This window comes from Arachis stenosperma, chromosome 9, assembly GCF_014773155.1.
Source record: "Arachis stenosperma cultivar V10309 chromosome 9, arast.V10309.gnm1.PFL2, whole genome shotgun sequence".
NCBI lineage: Eukaryota > Viridiplantae > Streptophyta > Magnoliopsida > Fabales > Fabaceae > Arachis > Arachis stenosperma.
This window is the reverse complement of record NC_080385.1, coordinates 126,510,732-126,517,003: the sequence shown is the minus strand read 5'-3', so window position 1 is coordinate 126,517,003 and position 6,272 is coordinate 126,510,732. Positions and strand designations below refer to the sequence as shown.

The 6,272-nt window shown below is 32.1% G+C and overlaps 1 pseudogene; it reads right to left on the bottom strand.

The window, feature by feature from the left end:
- Positions 1-279: 279 nt before the first annotated feature.
- LOC130949914 (protein PSK SIMULATOR 2-like) lies at positions 280-4,508 on the bottom strand (annotated as a pseudogene).
- Between the last annotated feature and the right edge of the window lie 1,764 nt (positions 4,509-6,272).

The window sequence follows — 6,272 nt, the reverse complement described above, 5'->3', positions numbered from 1 at the left end:
ATAAATTTAATACAAATTTTTATCCAATTTGTATTCGAATATTTATAATATTTCAAAAAATAAACAAATTCATCGTATTATAAAACTAAAAGAAAATTATTATAAACAAGCAAGTCAATATAATTGAAAACATAAACAAAGTGTATTATCAACTATAATCCTCAATATATTGTTCAACTATACTAAATTTTACACAATTTTATCTAATTTTAACCATACTAAATTTTACACAATTTTATCTAATTTTAAACAAAGTGATCAACTTCACTGCTGCCCATGTCATTCTCTGTAGGAAGTTCCACAGCAGTACCCATGAGCCCTCACCAATCTCCACCTTTCAGGTGCAACCTACAACAACAAAAACCAACCAACTCCACCATTCATTTCTATTTCTATCTCATCAATAATCATACAAATCCAACACATTCAATAACACAAGAATTTCCAACTAAATAAACTTCAAATCAAGAGAATGCCTCTCACCTACCAATGACAAGGTAACAAAAACTTAGGAATCATAACAATACATGAGCAGAAAGTGAATCAAGCAAACATATACACCCTGAAAAGGGGACCGATCTTAGATCTTATCATTATATGAATGAATATATCATAATATATGCAAAAAGAAAAAGATTTCAGATTCCACAAAAGGGTGCATATACCATGTAGTATCTATATCTATATATCTACCTTTTTGAGGGAATCCATGGTTGGAGTTTCAGCAGTGTGGATACACTTGTATTGATCAGCATTGGCCTCACCCCATCCATCCAAAACCACCACAGCAACTAGCTTTAATTTTCCTTTGGCAGCTTTGGGTGATCAGCCAATTTCCACTTGGCATCTGTGCTTCCCATATTCCTAACACAATAAAAAGAAATCAAATTTTTTTCATTCTCTCTTTAAATTTCAGATCCAAATCAAATAAAATCAATCTAAAATATTTTAGAAACCACCAGTAACATTAAGCTGCAAGTCTCTCTTTGCACAATTCTCATATAGAAAATTTAGTCAATAGCCAAACCAGAGCATGCCAAGTTGATAATATAATAACATAAATTGACAGAGAAACAAAGAAGTCCTTGAATTGAAAGATAATATTCCTACTTCTGTATCAATGGACAATGATGATGAATATTATCAAGATGATAAAAGACACACATACCTGTAATGCAGAGGACAGTACCACCAAGTAAAAGCCAGCCAGCTTTTCCATTTCTCCAAAAGAAATGGAAAATATAGTGAGGAGATATAGCCTTGAAAATACTAGAATAATGGTGAATGATGCTGTAAATTCCTACAAGTGGGGTACAAAAGGTCCATGCAGCCATTATTGGGGAAAAGAGAAAACTCACGCGTGATGTGCCAAATTCTTGAAGTCAAAGTATTATCTTTGAAGTCAAAGTATTACCTTAGGCAATTAGGAGGTGAACTCCCAACACTCTTATTATAATGCAAGAAACCACTGTTTGCATATTCCTTCTTGTTGGTCAAGGCAAGGTTCTCACTCTTGCTAACTCCAGGGATCCTTGTCCTTGCAATTACCTCTTCCAACAAACTCTTATCTTCTTGTGAAAGTTGTTGATGAGTTCCTATGTTGTTCCTATCCCTCTCCAAGGTTGTTATGAATTGCAACATCTTTGACTGAAAGTCAATACCCTTCTGAGTACTGTTACTTTTGCCTTGATTTGGCTTAATGCCATTACTACTACCACTATGATGTCTATATCTTACAAATGTAACCAAATGGTTGAGACATGTCAACAATTCAATTATGTAAAATCTATCTTATTTCTCTCAGCATAATATAGTGTTTGGAGGCGAATTAGATTACTCTCCTTGCCTGTGCTGTCACCAAACTCATTATTATTCCTGAATAAATAAATAAGAATAAAATTTTATTATCATATATGAATGAATGAATATAAAGAGGGAAGGTTCATCATGTTTGTAACTAACCCTACTCCATTTGCCCATTCACCAACCCAACCAAACCCTTGGTGTGCTATGCCAGATACATGAATATGACATAATTATTTTAAACAGATGCTGGAATATTAGTTATTTGAAGCATAGCATTCTCTATGTCTTACTTAGTCGTATTTGTAGCAATTGGCGTTAGCCATTGGAGAGTCTTGTCCATCTCAGCTTTGACCGGAGTCATGGAAAGCTACACAAAAATTTCCACTTAGCATATTTCATTAGGAAAAAATAATATTCCAGTCTTCATTGAGCAATTAATTAATTAAACACCAAGATTGAATATCATAACTCTTTAGTGATATCCATATTTTGCAACCTAGATTGAAGGATAGTCTTAATACTATTGGGCAATCCATGATATAATGTGTCCCTCATATTTGGAGGAAGTGCTGATGGCCGAGATGCCTAACACAAATGTATGCGCTTTTCAGTCAAATTATGGAGATTAGAATACCATTGATCATTAGGCAATTAAGACATTTCAGTTTTATTGAAAAAAATCAAGCAGAATCATCAAATGAAACATGCAAAACAAACAAGCTGGGAAGCAAGGTAATCAAACTCAAGATTTCACCTAAACTTGTAAAACTTAAGTGAATTCAAGGAAGGAATGGCACTATTGAAATGGTTATCACCAAATTGATGTCAAATTAAACCACACAAAATATGAACCAACAGAAGAATTCAAAACCGATAATTGAATTGAAGAATAAGAAAAGAACACATACTTGTTATTCAAGAGATTCTTGACAGCAACTTTGGTACCATCACTTAGAACGCCAGAATAAACAATGCCATAACCACCTTCACTAATCACATTCTCTTCACACAATCCATTAGTAGCAGCTTCAAGTTCTCTCAAAGAATTAAGGATAGAGAATTAAGGCCACAAACTAAAAAGAAAAGAAGAGCAGTAGTGTAGTGAAGTGATCTTAAAAATAATAAGGTAAATAGTGAAAGCAGTTAGAAGTAGATGGAAAGTGCAAACCTTGTAGTTTACGGCATGTATTTGATATTATTATTATTATTGAAGCCGTGCATATATTTCATTGTAACTGCTCTATGGCCTTAGATAGCTTTTAATGCATATAACTGTGAAATCCAATCACTTCAAACCTTCTCCAAAATTCTCTCTCTCTTCTCTCCTTAATTCAGCACCTTCTAGCACCACAGAGAGAGATAATAAATTAACAATGCTATATATATTGTTAAGGGTTGTGAATAGATGCATTTACAGAATTCTCAAGACATACTTTGCAAGAACTACTGTTCAAACTCTTCGAACAATTAGCCAAAACATAAGCAGATTTATTTACCCTTCCAGAAACATCAACCTTCCCTCTTGCATAGTATCCTATGCTGTTTGGTGCAGCTTGAACTACTTCCAAAAGCGTCTGCTTTGTGGCCGCTCGAAAACTCGAATTCGTCCTAGTTTTGTTGCCACAAACAGCCTTGTCCCCTGGCCCTGCATACTCATCAAAGAAGTTATAATTTTCAGACCTCATGAAGCATCCATCAAGAAATATTTAGGACGTTGTGGCTTAAAGCAAACATGTTAAGGAACTAGTTTGTTGCTCAACAACAAAATACTATCATTAACTATAACTTTGCAAAAGCAATATCAGGACAGCAAACAGAAATCAAATTAAACATGACCTGAAGTATTATTGTAATAGCAGTTATCATGCAAATTGAAATGAGTTTAAAATGAAGATGTAAATTAAAGGATACAATGAGAAATATCCATCAGGCCTCAAAAAAGTAACTCTCTGACCACCATTGAGTATGACTTTGACATTCGACACTTTTCCAGGAATTATATAGTCTTTTGTTCCTAAATCTGCAAACAAATTTATGCACACCATTAACAAGAAATGGATGCAAGGAATGGATGCACACAAAAGAATGGATGCACACCACAATGAACTCTAGCAAAACCTTGCTGAATTCCACTCAATTAACATTATCAGATACACTCTAAAGTTTATTGAACAAAATATAAAAAATCTGCCAATTCAAATGCAATGGTTATTCGCATCAGTCACCATCCAACAATTAGATTTTGAATTAACTAAAAAGTAAGAAAATAAAAATCAGAGTGACAAAAAAGAAAAACAAAGCATACTGCTAGGGATCTTCACTCGACCATAGATGGTGTAACCTTCAGCGGACCTGAAAAAAAAAACAAATTAGGATTAAAATCGATCCATATAACATAATTCTAAACCAGAGAGAACAAACGGAAAATTAGGGTTAAGGGACGAGAATTAGGGTTAAGAAAAACAGGGAAGGGACAGGGTTAGGGCTAGGGATAATGAAATCGGAACAGAATCACAATGGAAGGGTTAGGGCTAGGGACGAGAAGGAGGCGGAGGCCTACCTGAACTAACAGCGATGAGAGAAGACGATGACAAACCTCCGGCGAGGAGAGAAGAAGCAGCGCGAGAGCGGCGGCGGAGGGAGCTCGTAAAACAAGAGCACGGCTGAGAGAGCTCGTGTGACGACGAAAGGAGCAAACGCATTGAGAGCGGCGGTGGAAGGAGCTCGTGCGACGTGAGCCGCGGCGGTGGAAGGAGCTCGTGCGACGCGAGCCACGGCGGCGGCGGTGGCGACAACAGCAGAGGACGTCACATCTTCAATGGAGCTTCAATGGAGAGAGAGAGAGAGAAGGCATGGGAGTAATTCACGTGAAAAAAAGTGAACTGAAGTATTCGGGAGTAAAGTGACTCATCTCCTTATTCTAATATATTTCTGACGGAAAATTTAAATTACAGACGGATTTTCCGTCTGTAATAACTTAATAAAACACAGCGTTTTGTCTATTTAATTACAGACGGATTTTCCGTCTATAATCATTTTTCACTGAAAAAAATTAATTTTTCCGACGGAATTATCGACAGATTCTCTTTTTTGTCTGTAATTTATGCTAATCCATTTTTTTGTTTTCCGACAAAAAATCCCTCTGAAATTCCTTCTGTATTTCAGTAAGATAAAATCCGTCGGAAATATCTGTCTGTAATAACTAGTTTTCTAGTAGTGATAATTCTTATAATTCAACCATTACATCAATAAAAACAATTCTTTTTAAAAATGATAAACATTGTAATTGTGCCAATCTCTTTTAATCCGTATTCAAATACACACATAGTGTTGAAAATTTTACAATACATTGATATTTTAGTTATACAATATTATTTTAGGAAAAGACTTATCAGTCAAACATTAACAACCACATATTTATACATATTTATACATATTGTTTCACATATTTTTCAATGACGTAATTAATCATCTACAAAGATAACTGAATGTTTTACAGTAAAATAATCAATTCTCTCATGGTAGAGTCATCAACTTTTTCGTACAACAACATAATCAAACTCCTTTTAATAATTACAAAATTTGTATTATAATGAGTATTATTCGTATTTATGCAGCCAGTAGCGAAGCTTGAAAAAAAGTTGGAAAGGGATGGGGATACAAAAAAATTACATAACATTTATATTAAATAAAATTTAAAATATAAATATTTTAAAATTTGTTACAAATATGAAAATAAATGAATAATTTTATCAATAAAAAATTATAAATATAATTATTGTTGAAATTATATTTTATTATTTTTGAATATTAGTTTCTTTTCTTGAAAATTGTATTTTTTATTTTTTATTATTACAGTTATAGAAAAATTAAAATATATGAAAATTATTGTTAGAATAATAAATATTAAAAATTACAATAATTATTGAATGTTTAAATATCTTTATCTAACAACATAATCAAAAGACTTATAAAAAATAAAATAATATTAAATTAAATATATAAGGAAAAAAAATTATCACGAATAATAAGTCTCAAAACTTTAGTATTTCAGTTGCACAGAAATAATTATTGAACTAAAAAAGAAGTTAATCTCACTCATCGATACAATAGACAAGGAAATTAAAAAAGGTTTTTGTGTTTCTGTTTATTTAGTTCATACTTGAGAAGAATTTAGTGTCCAAATTATTTATATATTTTCTATATTCTATTATATAAAAAAATATAACAGTAGTTTAATATTTTTTTTATTATGTATAATTTATAAAATAAAATATTTTTTACTTATTAAGTTTATTACTTTTAAATTTATTATTATCATATTTTTATAAAAAAATTTGAATTATTAGCATATTTTGTAAATGTCTAAATATCATTTCATTGTTTTAAGAATGTTTTTTTAAAAATAAAGTATAATAGTGGATAGATTCGAACTTAGGTGTTTATATAGTTGAGTTAGACAAACA